At 31.9% G+C, this 22,079-nt stretch overlaps 1 protein-coding gene across 1 annotated transcript in view; it reads right to left on the bottom strand.

Annotated features, from left to right (window-relative positions):
- The window catches only part of LOC118190346 (substance-P receptor-like), a 347,815-nt gene that overhangs the window by 77,237 nt on the left and 248,499 nt on the right, over positions 1-22,079 (bottom strand). The gene's annotated exons all lie outside the window — the stretch shown is intronic.

Here is a 22,079-nt window from a genome sequence, read left to right as displayed (position 1 = left end):
AAATTAATTCGTACTTTTTCCATTTTTCATCAACAGATGGCGCCAATAGCTTGACTTCCTTCCTGTCACTGTTTCGTCTTAGTACATGCTTCTCTTTCGTCATGTGCACTTCAACTGAGGAAGAAGACTAAAATATTCGAAGTCCTGCAAATTTATGAATATGACACTAACTTTTTTTTTGTTTTTGTTTTTTTGTTTGAGTTTTCCAATAGAACGAATAAGCAATATGTGTCTATAAGAGATGATAAGCTTTATGTGCGCAGCATTTGCATTTATGACTACGTGAGGTTTATGACGGTTAACTCTGATGGTTACTTATCTGAAAGGCGAATGAACTGAAAGGTGTATTTACTGAAAGGTGTATTGATGAATATAATAATTGTTAATAAATAATATTTTATGAATACTAAAGATTCAGAAGACATAAATATTACTAGAGCCTCCTGGGAAAAACAAATTCGTATGTCTAATGCAGCAACTAAAAGAAAGGAAATTAATAGCTCGATAAATACGCCGGCTCTGTTGTAATCTATGTGCATTTTAATTAAAAGACTTAACTACTTTAAAAGATTTAGGTGCCTATAATTGTAGTTAAATTGCACAATATTTATTTATTTTTCTATACATCTGCTGGACATAATTGCTTTCCGAGTCATTGCCGTATCTTAGACTAATTAAAAGCTTTAATTGAAGCTTCCGATTATGATTTCTTTTTTGCAAATGAGGTAAACACTTATTTTAGAAAATGTTCTAACAAGCTCACTTTTAAAAATGAACCTTTATTTTTCCAAAATTACTCCTCTTTATTACAAACATTAACAGTAACTAAAAAATAACGTGCCGAATCACGTTTATTAAAGATGCTAAAGCAATAAAAATTAAAGGTAATCTTCATAAATTTGTATAGAACCTTCGAAATTATTCCTAAAGAGTTACGAAAATTATCGTCTGATTCTTTTTGTTTTAACACCTCTAATAATTGACAGCATAATTTGAAGCTGAATGGTGCATTACAAGTTGCAACTTATTTCCTATTCTGCAGTTAAATAACCAAGCAAATAGCGCAGAATTTTATTATAATGCCACTGGAAAATTAAAAATGTAATATAATTAAACGTCAGATAGTCTCTTACTGTTTCATAAATAGCGTTTTAATTTTTACAGTTGTTAAACTTCGGAGTATTCTTTCAAATAAAAATAGTTTTTAATCCATGTTGAATTTCTCGAATGTTCCTTACAGAAGGAGGAAAAAAATATGTGGTTTTATTTTTACATGTTCCTTGAATAACTTATGTAATGCATTCACGAAATATTGGAAAAATCTCATGGCGGCCAGCACATACCTCCGCCAATTCCATGTTATAAATACCAACGAGATTCAAGCAAAGTATTAACATGAGTAACATGAGTTACTTGAAAATTGTCGGCGATTGATCGCTCTTGTTGAAGCAAACTTATTCAGAGCAAGAATAAAATCAACATATTGTTATTTGACATACTGCAATCAAAGAAAAATGTAAAACTTAAAAGTGTCGTTTATTTTTTGAACTTATAAAAAACTTATTTTGATCCGTATGGTGGTTGATAATGCGGGCTACTTACTATTTCGTTGGTTTTGGCTTCAGCCTAGAGTCCCAGAGAAAGCATGTATATTTGTAAATCTGTAGTGCTGTTACGGTTGCTGATATTTAAAATATTATCTAACCAAAATCTGCTCCCACACTGCTCATCAGGGGTTAGGGGTTTCCCTAATCTGTACTTGGGTTGTACTTCAACAGAATTTGGTGGATTAGAGCAAATTTGCTTTGTCATCTATAAGGTGGCAAAGGCATAGCCCCAATACAGCCACTACCCCTTGGCCCTTAGCCTTGATCTGCTCAGGACCTGATCAGGACTACTGGTAACAACACCAGCATGTAACAAAACTGAATTTGTAGCAAATCAATGGTCTGCCCTTTTACAGTTATCAAAAGTTTTAACTCTTAACTTTAACTTTTAGTTTAAAATTATAAAAAAAATACTAGGTATTAATCTTTTTCGAACCTACTTATAGATAGTTTCATTGACCATTTAGGACGGCAGTTAATTCGTTGCTGCCTTTTGTTTCTACTTTCATTTTAAATGCAATTAATTATTTCGGCACGAATAATCCTAAACCGCAGTGACCTCTTCGCTTAAAGCTACATGAATTGTAATTCATTTTCATAAATATTTAAACTCCCTGTTCGCGATTCCCATTTGCAAAACCTTCTGATATGAGTGAATGTAGATGATTTGAAACAAAGATAGCGACCTTATCGTAGTAGAACTTAGAAGTAATAAATTAAAAAAAAAAAAAAATAGCAATGTTCAAATTTAAACCGACCATTAAGAAACCTACCAACGCTTTTATTTCATAGTAATAATAAAATTTAAGTTAAGGGGAAAATTTATAATAAAGTCAGTCAGGCTAATTGCTAAATAAAAGCATCATAGCTTGTTACGTAAGCACAACAGCAATAAAAGTATAATAATAACATAAATGATAATTAAAATAAATTTCTATTAATATTGTTGCGTGCGTACGGGTTCGTTATGAAATGAATGCACAAGTCCAATGAAAAATGAACAAAAATTTATTATTATCACAACAAAAATGCTTAAATTTTCTCAAATTATCATGCAGTATTACAATATCTCACAGTAGTTATCTTTTAACTACTCAAATGTACAATAGAACGTAATTCAAAACAGCTAAAGAACGCTAATCCGCGAATTCGCTATAATCAACAACAGCAGTTTTCTAAACAACAACAAACTAAGCAACTACTACAAACTGAGATGTTTTCCTCCTTTTATAAGATTTTAAAATCACGCGCTAGAATTTTCCAGTACTTTCTCGAAATCAAAAAGAGATATTTATTTATTTAATGCACGCGCTCTTGTATTTTCAATTTTCCGGCTTAGCTTTCTTTTAATATTCGTCACGCGCTGCACTGCGCGAGAAATAAAACCATTTAATTTGTAATTGAACTAACATTAGCTTTTTAAATACCAAATTCGTAACAATATTTTTTAAAGTGGCTATATTTAAATTTCTTTCTTTCATTGAAGAATTTCGGAAATTGACAAAAAGAAAATTTGTCCTTAGTAATTGCATATACAGAAAACAAATAAAACTAGAAAGTAATGCTAATATAGAAGTGTATTTTTAGTGATACAGAGATATGTCTGTCTAACGTTAATGATGCAAGAGGTATGTGACTCTACAATCATCTCATTGTGCCTGCTTTTCATAAATGAAGAAATGTATCTCTTTCAGAAATAAAATTATACTTACAGTGCTTTTTTTTATTAAAGTATCTTTTTAAAATGTAAAAGAGGAGAATGAAGTTATGAATACTACTAAATATGCATTAAATTTCCAAATTTAAATAATAGTAAAGGTAGGAGAAATTCAGCAGGCAGTCTTCCAAATTATCGAAATAAAATATTCTTTTGTTATGTAAAAGATAAAATTTCAAACATTTGTAAATCTCAAAGCAAGAAAAAAGAAAATAGTAATGAAAAGCATTTATTTTAATAATGCTATAATTTCTTTTTATCTTTTTTATCAATTTCATATCTAATGAGACTGAAAACAATGGCTGATATTTAAATGAATACTTAAAATGCGGTTAACATCTTTCAGCAATCATTATTTGCAGAACATATGTACTAAAATATGTCTGACTATTGAATTCTTTGCCCTGTTTTAAATCGCAAATCTAATTGAAATATTTTTAATGATGGCCAGTTGTGTGCTGAAGAGTGTGTTTAAATTGGCAGAAAAAGTGGAATTTGTTACAGAAAATTTCCATCTTAAAACAGTTAAGTTCCTAGCAACTAGTTTGTATTTAAGTACATTTCGTTGTTCAAAATTTTGCTCTTAGAATAAATTTTAAAATTAAAAGTAATCTTCTTATTAATAAAAAGAATTAAATCTTATTAATTGCTTCACTGCGATTGATAATTTCTAAGCTTCGTAAGTCTATTATTTGCGTAATAGACTTCCTTTTACACAAAATTCGGTGGCTTTGTCAATTAAATCTCTCCTGGTACTAATTACACAATTTAAGGGAGAAAAGATGCACATGTTTTGCTGAAAAACATTTTTATGAAGAAGTTTAAAGATATGTCTGCAGGCTGCTTACCTTGCTAATACACTTCTACAATGATAAAGTGATAAAATGTATAAAAATGTTATTAAATGCACTTAACCCTTTCGCCGTCCTCTCCTGTCCACGAAAATTTTCCCCCAGCGGCCGTCTGTTTTTCGTAACGTGTAATGTTGTTTTCTCTGTACATCATAACTTTCCATACATGACTTTCCTAGTGGATGAATGCCAATGAATATTAAGTAAAATTATAAGGAAATAAAGCATAATGAAAAAATAATAATATCTCTGCTTATTTCTCACAGCAGGATAATTTGATAACATCTGATCCAGGCGGTCTCCTCCTCCCATTTTGTTGTTGTAATCTTTTACAATTATTGGTTTTTACACTTCTTTTCCGTGTCCCAACATCAATCATGGAGTTATTATGGACTGTACTCATCAAACGTATATCCTTCTTGTCTTTCCAATTCACAACCTCATTTTTTCTCTTTTCTGCTGAGTAGACGTTGAAGCCATCTCTTACTGTCTTATGTAAAATGGCGCGAATATTCATAGAACCCGGGCAAATTCAGTTGGAAATAGAATGCCTGATTAGTGCTGCCCACTAGTAGGTATTAGAACAGACAAAAATAAAAACTCAAACAAGTAAACATTTAGAAAGTGTTTTAAACGTTTAAAATGTAGACGCGTTACGGCCGCTCTGCGGAAGTTTCACTTGAACGCGCTAGACGCGTGACGGACGACGAAGAGATTAATAACAATAAGTATCTGTCAACAGAAGAAACCATTTAAAAAAGGTCTTTGCATAATCATTAGCAACAAAATCATTTTAATCACTATAAATAGTCAGTTTTTTATTATAGTTTAAGCATCCTTCTGAAGTTCATCAAATACTTGGAATTGTTAAAAACATTCAGTAAAGCTTTTAGCAAAAATGAAACTATTCCGCCTTGCTTTCTGGACGTTAAAAAACTTTTGACGGAAGATTGCTTTACATGCGTCATATTTAAGTTGCTCTCTTATCACGTCTCACTATCGGTGGTTCATCTCATCTGGAGTTATATTTTATCTGAGTATTCATGACACAAGTTGAAGAAATATATTATAATCAATTAAATATTCTTACAGCAGTGGCATTCCAAGGATCTACTCTGGGTCTTAAAGTATTTAATATTTTTATTGATGATATGCTAAAACCACGTGACTGTGATCAAGTAGGGAAAAGCAAATGATATTGCCCTGGTTTGTAAAGACTTACATTTTCAGAGAGAAGCTATCGCAATAGAATCATCATGGATGAATTAAAAAATAAATCCAGAAAACATATATTAGTTCCATTCTGTTCGGAGATCCCAAGAAATACCATATATAAGGTCAAACCAACAACTCAATTCTCTAGATGGATCTATCTGATGACATGCCTTTTTTGCGAAAACTTTAGCAGATCTTTAAAACTTTAGTAGTAATTTATTTGTCTGTATACCCGTTATTCTATAAACACAAAAGCCGGCTAGCTCTAAAAGTATTTATTAATAGAGCACAGGAACAGTTACAAAGAAAATACAGATCAGAACAGAACATACACTAAAACGGAAGACCTAACATTTAAAATTAACGTTAGAGTTACGGAGACATAATAGTGAAAAACCTATCCTATCCAGCTGGAGGTCGGCTGCTTGTAAGTTGTTCTCGTCGCCACTAGATGGCGTTCGATAAAATATTTCTGTTACAGCCAAATAGTTCTATAAAAATAAAATCTCTGATATTCCGAAAAGAAACTGATTTGCAGTTGACATGGAGATAGTTATCTGTTATAATTTTTTACGTAACGTAATTACGTGTTAGTATATGTCAATGTTTAAAAAATATTTATGAAAAACTAATATTTATAATTTATTATTTCATTATTTCGAGGTTTCCTGAAACTGCTATGAAAAGCAAAAGATAAAATTTCTTTAAGAAGATAACAGAGTTTTACTTTTACTGGATTTCATTAGATTTACCATTGATATAAAAATATTTATTTGAAGAATTTTTAAACGCACCAACTTGAAGCCTTTGCGACGCGGTATATTGAAGTGCCTGTGTGGTAACGTCAGTCGGATCATTTTGTTTGCATTTACAGAAGGAGCATATTCCAATGGAAATGGCAGCAATATTTACAGAAAATTAAGATGTTTACTTATAAATGTAATCGTAATTGTATTCTGATTGATTTACCTTTCTATTGGATTTCTTCGTGCATTACACCTAAATTAAGCACTGGTGCAGAATTTCGAATAATAAAAGATGAAATCATGGAATAAAGATTCATCTCACATAGAGTTTAATCCCTTGGAATAGTAGGTACAATCTTGATGATTCCTGGGAATAGTCGATAGGTATCTTGATGACATATTAATAATAATAATGAAGATGAGATATCTTCATTATTATTATTAAGTTTAAGGAATTTCTTAAACATTTTCGGAATTTGCGCAGATATAAATAATAAAGGCAGCTATGTTGATCATTTTTCCGACCGGTCCTTGATAATGTCCAAAGAATTATCACTCCTTATTTAATTCGAGTGAATTTTGTTTTGAATTTATGAAAATATTCTTTATTTTTGTATTAATATACTTTTAATTTCAGTTTTGTGATCCAAGTTTTTGATTCCGTTGTTTTAATTATGTATATTTCTGTTAGAAAACTATCCTCATTTAATCAGTGTTGATTCTATATATATATATATTTCTTTTTCTTATGCATATATATCAATCACATTAAATAAAATTAGAATATTAATTTTAAACATTCAATGATTCAAATGTATAAAAAATTGCATTCTTTTATTTTGTTTAAACGATCATATATTTATCTGGAATTTTGATACTTTTCTGTTTGTAGTATTTATGAAATTTATGATATGATTTCTGTTTATGTATTTATGAAAGAAATGCAGAAACGAATGCCCGATAATTTAAAACTGAAACTGATTTTTTTTCAACTAAAAGGTTAATTTATTTTAATCAAAAAGAAGCCTTTAAATTAAAAAAGAACTTAAATCTGCTGTTGATTCTGCTTCTGTAATATTCGTAAAACAGTTCAATTTGTGAATTAGCAACAATGAATATTATTTCTGTTTATTATGAGGAACAAGCTATATGAACGTTTTTTATATTTTATATATTTTTTAAAAAAAATTGTATTAAAAACAAAATTGTTCTCAATATGTTAGGATGTAATTTCAGATTTCCAGAATTAATAAAAATTTATTTATGTACTCATTTATGTTTTAAATACTTTAAGATAAAAGCTTCTAGTTCATATCTGTGACTAAACCTAATTTAAGAATACAAAATCTTGCAGTAGGTATATTGGGCTGTTTATAAAACATCAATCTACTTTTTGCATTTCCAGATGTTATAAAGAATGCATAAACTTACTAAACCCTGCAAGCTCCCGAACATGAATCTATAAAGAGGAGAAAACAGCTAGCTAAATCCAGGAGCAAAGTAAGAGCAAAATGTTTTATCTTAGAATAATACTGAAATACAGGTATCTGAAAGTAGCCAAGACAAAGAAATACAGTGCGTTAAAGAAAGTTTAGATTCTTTCCCAGCTAAAATGTTTGATATTTCGGTTAGAAATTCTTAGTTTAAAATTCCTAAAGTATTTTTTTGCGTGCGTCCATAATATGCTCGACTGAACTGCTAAATCTACCGCTAAAAAAGAATTACATTCTTTTGGATTTCGGCACATAAGAGTATAATTGATTGCTTTTGAGATCTGATATCAGTATAAAATATCTTTAGCCATGCTTAGATTAGTTTTCCGTGGAAAAATGCCAAAGATTTTGAAAACATATGGATTCTGATATTGCGAATACGAAATTTATGTCTTGGAAGTGATAACGTTATTTTTTATTTAAAGTGATAAAAATATAAATCATCCAGTTCTACAATATTTTCATCATATTATCATTCCTGTCTGCTGATAAAGGAAATTAGCATTATTTAAGGAGTGAATGAGTGAGTGTGACGAAATTCTTTTTTACTAACGAAATTTTGCTTTATATTAGAAATATTTTGAGCCGACTCTAAAATTTGAACTTTTAATTAGAAATCATTAAATTTTATAGTATTCCTGAATACAATTATACAAAATACTGCTGATAATTTTATCATTTTTATCTACTCGGTTCTCCAAGACATCAAAAGATACAGTACAACTCGCATATAACGAGCCCTGGTTTAACGGGAATCCGCATTTATCGAGGAAATCGAAAATACATTGTTGGTACAATGTTAAGTTTATGAGACCATAATTCGGTTTTAACGAGCAAACCCCGGTTATAACGAGTACATGACTTCCACCTCTCCAGCTCAGCTAATCCTCTCTTGGAAAAATTTATTTAACATTCTGAAGTCAACTGAAAGCTAATGATGAGTTATAAATCCTACAAACACGTGTGCCGGCGGCCTTTTATATCTTGAGGAATAATGGTCAGGCCTGTATTTTTATCATCGAATTCTGCAAGTGTTATACAGCCGTGTAATTCATACAGTTTTTCCGATATCGAAATTTTGCATACTTTCCCTTGAAAACTAGATGAAGTCAAGTCATTAGCTCCATAAGATTTCGAAAAACCATCCCATGGGGTTCCAAGGATCGATGAAATTACACTAGTTGGATACACTTCAATTTCCAATATGTAAAGGAAAAGCAACCATTTGTTTGTTTGTGTGCGTGTGATTCGTACAAATCTACGTATTTTGCAAACGTGACTTTCAAAACAATAGGTAAGTCATTGTGTTTAATAGACGTATTAGTATCTAATAACATTCTGAAATAAATCAAAATATTTACATGTGTGGTACAGCGGTATTCCTGTTTAAATTAACATTCAATCTAGTTTAAAAGAGAATTTAATAGAATATTAAAACAAATTATTCTAATCTAGAATCTATTTAACACCTCATCAGCAGCAATCGAGCTGCACCAAACAAATCGAAAGCAAGTTCTAGTTCAGACTGTTGCCACTTAGTGCTCTACTGATTTTCATGTTGCCATTCAGAGGTAGAGAAAAGTGTCTATTCAAGCCGAAACACGCTGTTCCGCCTAAAAGCACATGTAAGATTTCAAAATCCACTCCACAGAGATTATAATGTCGCGCTCACGTCAATCATCTTAGATCCATATCGCCGTTTTTACATTTCTGCTATCAGTAAAATCAATGCATGTTAACCTTTTGAGGCACAGTGTGTCCGGTCTTGACACACCTAAAAATTTCTTTCTGTATGCACAGAAAAATTGAATGAAAAGGGATTTATAGCTTACTATAGGTTACTCTGAACCTTCTATATTTATAGTAGATGGCAGATCAACACAAACCAGTCCATATATTTTAGCCATGTTGAGTTTTTTAAGCCCCTCATTTTTCAAAGAAATCTTCGAGATTTTTTTAGGGTATAAAAGGAATTGTTTGAAAAGAAATTTCTATGTTAGATTTTTTGGCTATGCTAATCACCTTATTCTATATTAGTTTTAAATTTTTACCTTGAAATCTTACCTAAAATCAAACGGCGAACCCTAGGTATGCCCAGACCGGGCTCACTGATAATCTAGAACAACTGGGAGAGTCTGTATTCTTTGTTTCTCCGCATCTCATCGGTCAGTTCATTGACAACAATGCTCTTTTCAGAACTCTTTTCGAAGCTCTATTCAATCAGTGTGCCCACTTTGGGCACATCCACAGAATTAAAACAATAAGTGCTATCTTCACAAAATTTTACTTGTTAACTCCTCTAAGCCTAATCAGACTGCCTACATTTTTTTTAAATCAAAATTCCAACTTTAAAAGGTAGCGTGCCGGAAAGGGTTAAACAAACAATTTATATTCAGGTAATTCTAAAATGAATTAACCATTATATAAAATGAGCTTCTTTGAATTTTTGACCATATTTACACTTAAGTTTTTTCATCCATTTAAGAAATATAAGAGTACATATCATTTGGTTTAGCAAATTCTGAATCTAAACAGCCATAAAATAATCAATTTCTTGTTTAACGCACCGAGCAAATCGCTTAACCTGCTTTCTGTGTTTTTAAGCCGTTAATAGCGATGCAATACGACTACACAAAAATTTAAAAAAAAAAAAAAAAAATCCTGACGGCTTCCACCGACCAACTCACAATATGTAACGTAATAAATGACATAATAGTTACGAGGGGTTGTCAGTCTGCATTGTAAGCTAATTCATTAATCTGAGAGCTAAATGTTTAATTATAACAATCTTAGTAGGAAGATTGCTTTTAGAAGAGTAATTTTACGGGAACTGTTTTAATTGGAACGACTCTGCTGAGAAGACTTCCGTGTGAAATTAACAGTAACGAATTTTACATGTTAACGATTCTGTAAGTTGCAACCTTAGCAATTTCATCTACTCAGCGCTTAATCACATTTCTCTAATTTCCCTCTCTCCCCATGCAATCACAGTGAAGGAGAATCTCGTACTGTGAATACAGACGAGATGAAAGTAGAAGGGTTAGGTTCCCTATGCAAGTTATTAAGCTGAAAATCCGTTCTTAAATTATGACCTGAAGTTTTCATGCTAAATATTTGCAAAAATCAATTTTCTGACGTCCTTACTTTGAGAGTGTAAATCGTGATATAGAGATATATTATATACAGTGGTGGCCAAAATTGTGGACACTTTTGGAAATTTGTATGTTTTTGAACTTTGTATGGTTATAGAAAATGTTACGTTTCGCAAAATGCAAACTTGTGTATATCATTTTAAAGAGAATTTATTACTGAATTCAATACAAAACACAAAATTAAATTATTTGCAATACAAAAGAAGTTATATGTACTTTAATATAAATAAAAAATACAGTTATGAAGTGGTTTGTAATGTCTAGCTTTCCTGGCCAATCACTGTTCTTGTTCTGAGAACCAATCAAATGTTAGTAACTGCCAGTAGAAGCTGACATCATGTTTACACTTGAAACAATTCATTATTTTGCTTTGTTCTGTAGAAGGAGGACCTGTTTCTTATACACTGCAATTACAAGTAGGAATTTTTGAAAAAAATTTTAATATTTAGTCAAGAAGCAATGACATCAAATAAAAGAGTAGATTGGACACCTAGAAAGAGTTGTAATATTATTGTGTTACGAGAAAGTGGTCTTTCCTGTGCTGAAATAGCAAGACAGGTGGGTGGTTCAATGACTACATCTGGAGATCGAAAGTTTTGTTTACGATATCAGGAGACAAATTCAATAAAAACAAAAAAGGAAAAGGCCGATAAAGGTGCACCACATCTATTGATGACAGAAGAATAAAAAGACTATGTCTCCAAGATAGAAAAAAAATGTCATCAGCGGCCATCAGAAGTGATCTGAATGATGCTGGTGTTTCTGTCAGTTCAAGAACAATCAGGGGAAAATTAAGAGATGTTGGACTGAGAGGTAGAATTCCACGAAAAAAGCCTTATCTTAATTTTCAGCAACGAAAAAAAGACTATAGGGGGCAAAGGAACTGGACAGATGATCAGTGGTCACAAGTTATATGGAGTGATGAAACTAAGATGTCGTTATTCGGTAGCGATGGACGAAAATATGTAAGACGTAGAATAGGAGAAGAGCTACATCCTGACTGCATTCAAGCAACTGTGAAGAACCCAGTTAGTGTTATGATTTGGTCATGCATGTCAGCAGATGGTATTGGTCACTTTCATGTCATCGATGGGACACTGAATGCCAGAAAATACATTGACATTATTCTAGAACCAAAATATCTACCTTACATGAGATATCTTTCCCAACAATGCTTTGTTTATTTTTAAGCAGGATCCTGCTCCTTGCCACAAGGCCAAAATATCGAAAGAGTGGTTTCGTACAAAGAGCATTAAATTGTTGTCATGGCCAGGAAACAGTCCTGACCTCAATCCTATCGAAAATTTGTGGCACCGTTTGAAAACTCTTGTCCGAATGAGGCGCCCATCAAATAAAAGGGAACTAATTGAGGCTATAATTGTTTCCTGTCATCATGTAATAACAAACGAAGAGCTTAAAACTCTTGTCAGTTCAATGAAACGTCGATGTGAGGCTGTAATTAAAAATAAAGGGTACCTTACTAAGTACTGATAACTCACTGCAATCATCACTATCTAATGTATATCCATAACTATTATGGTTTAACTTTTTTGCATTGCAAATAATTGAATTTTGTGTTTTGTATTGAATTCAGTAATAAATTCTCTTTAAAATGATATATACAAGTTTGCATTGTGAAACGTAACATTTTTTATAAGCATACAAAGTTCAAAAACATAAAAATTTCCAAAAGTGTCCACAATTTTGGCCACCACTGTATATATTAGAGATGGAAAACTGAAATTTATTGGTCAAAAGTTATCGAAAAGTGTATATACGACTACTGATTCAGTTTAAAATAACTATTATATACACAAAGCAAAGTTTTCTTTTTCTGAAGATGTGTGTCAAAGTGCGACCAAACACATCCTCACAGACAACACAACATTTCATAACTTATAATGATATTCTAGTTAGCAGGTTAGGTTAGGTTAGGTCAACCGATTAAGAAAAAGCACTATCTGCCTATGGGGAGGGATACCTTCGTAGAGGACCTTTTAAGAGAAACTGTCTCATATTCAGGTTACACATGGGGAAAATCACGAAAAACAACCATGCAGCCAGCTCGTTCTCCAGAACTCTATCCCAGGTCGAACTACTAAACTTAGAGGGATGCTCCCACTATTTATTTATTTTTTTCGTTTAAAAATGGATCATATCTAAGAAACATTTTACATAAGTAATTTCTTCCGCTTTTAAGGACAGAAGTACATTTCAAGAACTCAGGAATTGCCTGTTAAGTAGTTTGTCACATAAACTAAAAAGATGGATAGATACCTGCCGTAAACGAAATTACAGGGAAAATATGGAAACTGATTATACGAATAAAATAAAAACAAATGCGATTTACTTAGATAATCACAAGTATATTGATCAGAAAAGTCATATAACAGTACAAAACAGTACAATTGTTATACCACAGTGTTAAATTATACAGTTGTCTTACAAAATTCGGTTAAGACAATATATTTTATTGTTATCATTATTAACTTTGATGTTTATTATTATCCAAAGAGTATTTATTTAGGAACGTTTATTTTTATTTATGATTAAAATTACTTAAAATTACATGAAACACTGATGCATGAATTTTATGGTAATACTGATATATAAGACTCAAAGTGAATAAGTGAGCAAATAAGCCGAAAACTACTGTAGGTTTAAAACAAAAATTGCACCATTTAGTCGGGAATTAGCCGCAACCATAAGGAAAATAATGAACGATGAAGTGAGAGGGAAATTGATAACAAAACGTAATACTGAAGGACTGTAAAATCTACAAAGAAAGAGGTTTTATCCGTTAAACACTGTGCTATAACTCGCTGTTCTACAATGATGTGGCAATTTCTCGGTTCCTTTATGTGATAACTGCTTAACTGGCGATCAGCGGTAGTTAACCATCACTTCGGTCATTTGATAAGACGCCCTGCTTCCTCTAGCGTTACATGTGTATGTACTTTATTTTCTCTCATGATAGTGCTTATTTTCCTGGAAATCGATGCAGCTCTATTCTGAAGGTTTTCTATAAAAACAGTTCATTGTTTATTGAGTAATATTTTCATGTAAATGTATAGTGCATTACTCTCAGTTTGGCACTACATTAAATGCTGGTATTGAGTGAAATTCGTTACCAGACTGGAAATGAATCACTATACTGTTATGACTGCGATTTTTCTCCTAATGTATGACTTCCAAACCTCATTCTGGTAGAATGACCGAGAAGAAAAACAGTTTCATGTGGACCCAACATTTGACCAAAAGATCAAGATTCGGACAAACATAATGCAAAATAAATATTGAAAAATTGAATCGTTAGACTTCAGCATCTCGGAACGTACGTTCCGAGATGCTGAAGATTTTCCGAGATGCTTTGCTGTTTGCCGCACCCTACAAATCATTACAAATAAGGACGAAAATATGAACAAATCTGAAATGACAGTTACAAATAAGGAACAAGTCGCATAGTCAGGTAAATGATCGTCTCTAAAAAACAGCGCGAATGGCACAGTATACAAGAAAATAGAGAGGGTCTAAACCATAAACAAGCTTATCGAAACTGTGGTAACTCGTCGAGAACCTACACTGCATTGGTGGGTTTCTAAACCCAGAACGACATAAAATGCAAAACACACGGTATACTCTTACCGAAATATAAAAAATACTTTAATATGGTCTTCTCGAAAACAAATCTTTTTTAAGTCAAAACAATAAAAACTCAAATTCGCTGATGATCAACTATTATAGCATCCGGGAACTAAGTATACAGAAAAAAGAAGGGAAATTAAGTCACGCCCCAATCAACCAGAACACTGATGCATGAAAATGGCAACGCCCTTACAAATGAAGAATTTGTACTTTCTTAAGAAAATCAATTTTCTTCTTATAATATTGGACTGCAAAAACATTGTAAATAGTCATACAGATAATTTGAATTTTTCAAGCCAGAAATATCTCCGTATTTTCAAGGTAAATTTTCCACATGAAATTGTTCAATTATTTTTCAAATTAAATTCGAAATTCGCTCATACGGAATTGTGAATCGAAGGCTATAACTTGATTTATACCATGGCAATCAAAATGCTGTAACGAAAGGCAATAGCTTCCTTGATTCGTGCATTTAATCTGAATGTTTGCCATAAGTATTTTCTTCGAAAAGATGTTGATCTACCTAACTGATCTTTTGGAACGTTTCACAAAACAAATTGTAAAGTTCATCACAGTATCACAGAGTACAAGCAGAAGTTACACTTTAAACTGCTAAGAACGTTAAACACAGCGCAATGAAAATCGCATCTAAAATGCGAAGCTCTTACAGATATCTCAATACTCCGAACTCAGCTCTGAACTAACAACTGAAAACAGATGCTTCCTCCGGTCTTATTCAGTTTTCAACCGGCCGCAGAAAAATCTTTAGCAAATTCCATTCCCGAAATTACTGGAAGGCATACGGAAGAGTCGAATAGGTTAAAATTGCATATAATGATCAATTACATTTACTCAGTAACAATATTCATTACAGTTATATAGAGACCGGACGAAAATGTTGTCGAATAGTCGCCAAAATTTGGCAATAGCGAACTTTTGCCAAATTTAATGACAAAAATTAGTCGCCAAAACCATCGCCAGCTTGCCAATATCTCCCCAATTTAGAGAGATAGCCATTTACTCAATGTTATATAGACTTGGCCCTGTATTCTTACTTTTCCTAGAAAGTTTCGGTTTTTAGATTTTCGTGTTACATTCTTATGCAATAATAATAATTAAAAAAAGCACTACAATTTCTCATATAATTTCACTAAAACTATTTACATATGTACAGATTTCCTTGCAATATGATGTATAAAGACACCATTCAATTTAAATGGTTATGAAAACTCACACTATAACGATGTTTAATACGTTTCCAGAATTCTTTCTGTTAAAATGGAAAATACTATATTTACTTAATTATATGCTGATTATCTGCATTTTGCTTCATTTTTTGGCAGTTCTTCTCTTATGTGAATATACATTCTTGACCAGGAAATTTTTATTTCAAATCCCAGTTTGAGAAATTTTTCGAATTTCCATTGCGTATCTCTTGATCCGCTGCGAATTTTATCTTCCTCCTAGAGATAAACTTCTGTCTAAATTGTAAATATTTATTGATGAATTAAATCTGTGTTATTTATATTTGTACAACAGCAAGAAAGTCTGAGAACTTCAAATCCTGAAATTCAAAAGAAAAATCTCTTACATATATTTCCTCGAAAGAGAAGAATATGGCATATATGTTTGACACAAATGATAGAAGTGCGTGAAAAACGGTTTTTGAGTTACAAATTAGATCCCTTCAGCAATGTAAACATACATAAAAGCAAATATAAGCAACATATAATAAAAATCAGTTCGAAAAGTTGGAATATTTTAAGGGGTAAGAATAAAACAGAAACAAACATCGTTTAGATAACGTATTTCAAACGTACTTATAAACTGAAAAAGAAATCATACACAGTCTTGATGTTTAAAAACTATTTTCGTCATCATTTTTTTATCACACAAAATGCAAGTATCGCTTTTGACATAAAACAATAATAAAATCTTCATTGCATCGTATTCATTCAGTCGTATTGCAATCAGTTTCAGCTCATAAATTTCAGTTTCCGAAGTCTTGCGGTCAAGCAGAAATACGGAATTGGCTATTGTCCTTGTTATGCAGTTCATCTAAAAAGTGCAGCTGCTTGCGAAAACGTGTTCTGAATGCTATTCTTAGTCGCCATTCAGATCTTTACGCATTTCGTTTTCCTTTCTGAGACTTCATCGATGTTTAAGTATAAATATTCTGTAATGAATTAGCTACAGATATGTTCTTTATTCCAGGCTTTAAAAAACTGAAAAAGCATTTATTTTGTTTTCGTTAAAATAAAGACTATTTTTTCAAAGCTGTTCAACGGTTTCCTAATATTTGATTTGTTAGTTGAGACAACTGGGACAAAACGTGAAACGTTATCTGTCAAAGAAGGAATGCTTTCGTGGAAAATTTCCTAAAATAAATTCGTTCATATTCACATTAAACATGGAAAAATCACAAAAATTACTGCTCAGCTAACCCTTTTACTTAAACTCAAACTTTAAGTCGAATTACAGTGTTTAGTGATTTTATCCCGTTGCGCACTAAGGAAAAATTTTAGAACTCCCCACTAGGTGGATGGGGATTTCAGTCTTTTGTGTACCTTCTCCTTTCTGTATTCCTCACCAGAATGCAAATTAGTTGCGAATATTTAAACTGATTTGATTATAAATATATTAATATTTAAATTGATTTCGAAACTGAATATTTAAACTGATTGGATTTGAGATAGAAAGTGCTTCTGGCACTAAGTGTTTTATTCCTTTCAGCTCTAAGAGCTGTAATTTTTCGGCTTTGCGATATCTCGCTGCTGACACTTTATATCTGACGTACCAGTAAAGTTATTGAGCTAACTTCTAGTTAAGTTAGTCCTTGATTAAAGTTTTGGATCACCTGTTGGTAAATATCTGGTGTACCTCTTACTGTTCTATTTATTTGCATAATCATAACTTCGGCTACAATTACCACAAATCGTGGTTACTGTAGCCCAAGTGCGTGCACTTATATCTAGTTCTGTTTAACTAAAAAATATTGTAATTCTTAAGGCTTTGCTGTTGTTCACAGACACAACGATAACTCGCTTCATGTCGGTTATTGTTATAGGACTTAAGTAGCATTACCAGTAGTGGCGCTTGAACAAATTACATATCATGTCGAAAAGATAAGCAATGTTTAGTGTGGCTGCCCCAAAACTGCAGGCTCCACCTGCACCTGGAAGTCTAATGAAAGGCTTACTGTTCATCTTAAACACTATGCGAGCGATAATGAAACCAGCCAGTATTTTCGATGATAGAAATTCTGTTGTAACCATTTTTGGAACAGTTAGAGACGCACTTTCTATTTTTACAAGTTGCAGATTTACAGACGTTTACCACAGCAAACGCCTTGTCTAGGATAAGCACTGATCTGGTACATAGGAGTCTGTGAACTTCTGTTGGGGGAACTAGGCAGTCAGAGTTACAAATCTGAAGAATTTCATACCACTTTTCGATAGCATTCTGCGTGGCGAAAGACAAGGCGAATTTAGAAGCGGAAATTTTGTTAGACATTTTGATACCAAATTAAGGCGGAGGAGTTAACTGAGTTTATACTGAGTAAAGTATAAGAATGGGAAAAAACGATGCCGATGACGCCGATGTTGTCCAAATATTATTGCCTAGTATTGCCTCAAATTCAAAATTTTCATGATATACTAGACACTGGTATGCTAGAGCACTTATTTGAGTTAACGGTGAAGTTTGAAAGTAGACGAGTTTCAATGAATGCATGCACAGCGAAATATAAGCAGAGGCTGAGCTGATATTTTTGTAGATCTGCAATGGAAAGAAGCTTAAAGTTTACGGCAATAAACGTTTCGACAATCGAAAGAAATTTCCAGACGCTAACGGTAATCACAAAAAAAAAAAAAAAAAAAAAAAAAATCGCAAAAGAATTAACTCGGGAAAGATACAAAGATTTTACACTAGTGGAGATTACTGAAATACAAAGGGTATAGTCACGTTGGATAAAAGGAAATCCCTCTTATATTAAGTTAAATATAGTTCTGATAAAAAGTAGTTTTTTTTTTTCAGAAAAAATTTAAGAAGAATTTTAAACGGTATGGAGTGTTTGGTGTAGCGGGAACAAAAGTGGCAGCCACCTAAGGCAAGCATAGAGAGAATCCATTTTAAATTATGCCTGTGGAAAATGAACACAGGAAGATGACTTTCTTTATAGTGAAAGATCTACAAGCTAAGGCAATTTTGGGGATGGATATTTTAAGGGCTGCGATGAGACGGACGGCATAGTGAACCTGAATCAGTTGTTAAGAAAATTTTCAGATTTATTTGATGATGCCTAAGGAATGGTAAATCTCGTAACAGAAACTAGAAAATATCCCCTTTCTCCCATCGCTACAGGAAGCTCAACGAAGAAATTATTGAACAATATATTGCAGAAACGCTAAAAAATAAAATTATAATTTTCATGCGCTCCCTTAAGCTAGCCCTGTAGTACTGTACAGAAAGAAAAATAATGTCCCACTTACTGAATGTAAAGCATGGCGTTTTGCTATTGGCTATAGAAAATTAATAGTCTAACAAAATACCTGATTTACTCCTTGCCAATAATTTGTGAAATAATTAGAAAAATCAAATTCACAAAAAACATGATGACGCTAGACCTTACGCTATCTTATGCTAATTAACCAGTTATTATAATACCAGTCTTTACTACGACTTTCCTTTCCGTATTCCTCCCCAGACTGCAAAATTATTGCGAGTATTTAAGCTGTGATTTTTGGTTTAAAAAAACTATTTTTGGCATCGCGTGCGCGATATGTGGTTAGTTCCTGCCAGCTCTGAACAGTTATAATTATTTGGCTTTAAAATTTCTAGCTGCTGACACATTAAATCTCTCTAAAATTTTACGGATAAACTCATTGAGCCTTTCTAGTTAAATATTTAAATCTGTAGTTGTTGACTACCCTTCAAAGTTTAACTTAAATTTGACTCTTTTATGTATTTGCATCACCACGAGTTGTGATTATTGCGTGACACGCGTGGACATGGATTCTTAATTCTGCTTAAATAAAAAAGTTATTATAATCTTCTTAAGGCTTTGTTGTTGTTTTGAGACATAACGATAATTCACGTGTTTTAGAGTTATAGAACGGAAGTAGCATTACCAATTTAGTTAAACCCTCTCCCATCATTGCTAATAGTTGTTTTTAAGATAAGGTAAACATATATTAATTTTGTATTTATTCAACAAATGCTGCATAACTGCATTGTCAAGAAAAAGTTAATCGGATTTTATGGATGATTTCTTTCTTATGATGATTCACGAGAAATAACATAGGCACAAGGTTGTTAGACAGACCAAAAAAAAAAAAAAAAAAATCTTCAAATTCTTTTCTTCTCTCAACCGCTAAATGCAAAAACATGTTCGAAATCAATCAAGTTCGTTTACTTTTGGCATACCTATTTTTTTTCTTTTTATCCTTTTGTCGCAAGACTTAGGAAATTTCGTTAATTGTACATTAAAGAAATAGAAAAAATACGTTTAATATTTTTTATTTTATAAAATTTAATTCCTCTAAAATTTAAAGGGTACTGTTTCACTACGTTTCCTCTTAAAAAGTTTAGAATGCTATTTAAAATACCTACGTCATATTTTAGGTGGACATTATTGATATCTGGTATGTTTAAGATTTAAGTTTCGCAAAAAGAGCTATTATAAATAAATGCCATTTTTTTGCACAGCTAAATGATGACAGTTTTATCATTAAAACCTTATAACATCACATTACTAACAAATAAACACAGAAAAATAACAATAATAAAATAAAAAATAGTACTGTATTGTCTAACCTACTTTCCTATCATGTAATTAACGTGATTTTACGAGGAAACCTGCACATTCTCACACAGGCGTGAATAATGCCAGCCCAAATGCAGATACTTCGTGCTCACAATAACACCGACGATTTGCGGTGGGAACCTAAGACTAATTTAACAATAAATTCAGAGATAAGTAGTACTGCTGGACTAACGATTTAGTTTAACGCTAACTAAAGTGACTCAACAAACTACCCGGCAATTGACTTCTTACATGGACCAAAGGCGTATTAGCAACTCAGCGTTACAGCAGCAAGGACAAAATAGTAACGTGCCCTGGCTAGAGAAATCATACTTTGAATAAACTTCTAATTTCGTCTGTTTTATACTCTCTTCACTTAACTTAAAATTTGCATCCTGGCGAGGAAATGTGAGGGGAAAATGAGAGGTTAGGAAAGATACCAAACTTAAAATAATTTATGCAGACTAAGGGAAACCCTACAGTGCAAAAATTAATTGCAGATATGCATCATAAAATCATATTTCATGGCCATTAAATCGCACATAATCATATATCTATCACATAAAACAATTTTAGTTATCCAGAAACCTCAAATACCCCTTTTTAAAATAATGATTCAATCCCTTTCAATTTTGTTTGTAAAATTAGTAACAAAAAATCTCTTCCTGTTAAAGTTTAAGCATTTTACCAACATTTCCTGCGAAAATTTGCAAAATAATGTAAAAAAAAAAAATTAGAAACAAAAGGAAAAAAATTAGTATACTCGAATTGTTATAATTTAATTAGACAGCTTTTGAAAGAAAATCGAATTTGTGTTCTGTTCTTCAACAGTTCAAAAAAATTCGTAACAGAAAGGTCATTCTGATGAATTAATTCTTAAATTAAAAAAAATATATATGTTTGTAATGTTAATTTAAAAAGTAAAAAAATATAAATAAATAAAAATATAAATTAAAAAAATATTATTTGAATTTTTTAAATCACAACATAAATTCACTAATTACTATTCCCCATAATGATAAACATAAGTTCAGAAGAGACAAAAGTTTCAATAAACACTTTTAAATAAGCACTGTGCTAAGAATTATAGCATTTCTCGCTGCAAAAATTCCAGTAATCTCTGGATGTCATCCGAAATGAAACGTGATGATTGATTACTTAGCTATGATTGACTGCATCTCGCACCTTTCCTCAAACACTTCTGAAAGAGGAGGTAATATGACAAATCGCTCTAAATCGCCCTCGATATTGTGGTATGACTGGCAGAACGCCCAGCTAACAACTGGTTTGAGTCTTAGAGAAAAAACAGCGGATTTTACAAATTTTTGTCTGGAAAAATTATGATATTTTTTATAATCTTAGTTAAAACATTTTAGAAACCTGTAATTAATCAATAGAATTTGCTTTTAAACGAAGTGTTTGAAATTGGTATCGTAGATTGTTACTGAAAAATTATAGTGTCATTAATGGAATGGATAAAGAGTTTTTTTCTTTTAAAGAGATAGAGGGAAACTGATTTTTTTTTAACAGTTTTGCCTACAGTTAGATTTATTTCTCCATTGCTAGTATTTGTATTCGGAACATATAAGAGGGAATGGGGAAAAGTTTTGAGACTTTGATTGAAGACGATACTTGAACTATATTTACACACTGTCTCTGAAAATCACTTCCTATTTTAATGCACTTAGAAATTCCAAATAGTAATTTGCTTACAGTCATCTTACAAAATGATTTGTTTTAAGTCTCATATCACTTCCGCTTCAAAGACATCATCATCCATCTAGAAGTGACGTCCTCGAAGAGAATTCTTCATAGCACGAAATAAATAAAAACAGACGGGATCAGGTCGG

The sequence above is a fragment of the Stegodyphus dumicola genome, chromosome 6, assembly GCF_044657685.1.
Source record: "Stegodyphus dumicola isolate Sdum_Otavi_A_Nest chromosome 6, ASM4465768v1".
NCBI classification, from domain to species: domain Eukaryota; kingdom Metazoa; phylum Arthropoda; class Arachnida; order Araneae; family Eresidae; genus Stegodyphus; species Stegodyphus dumicola.
This window is presented reverse-complemented; position numbering and strand designations above follow the sequence as displayed.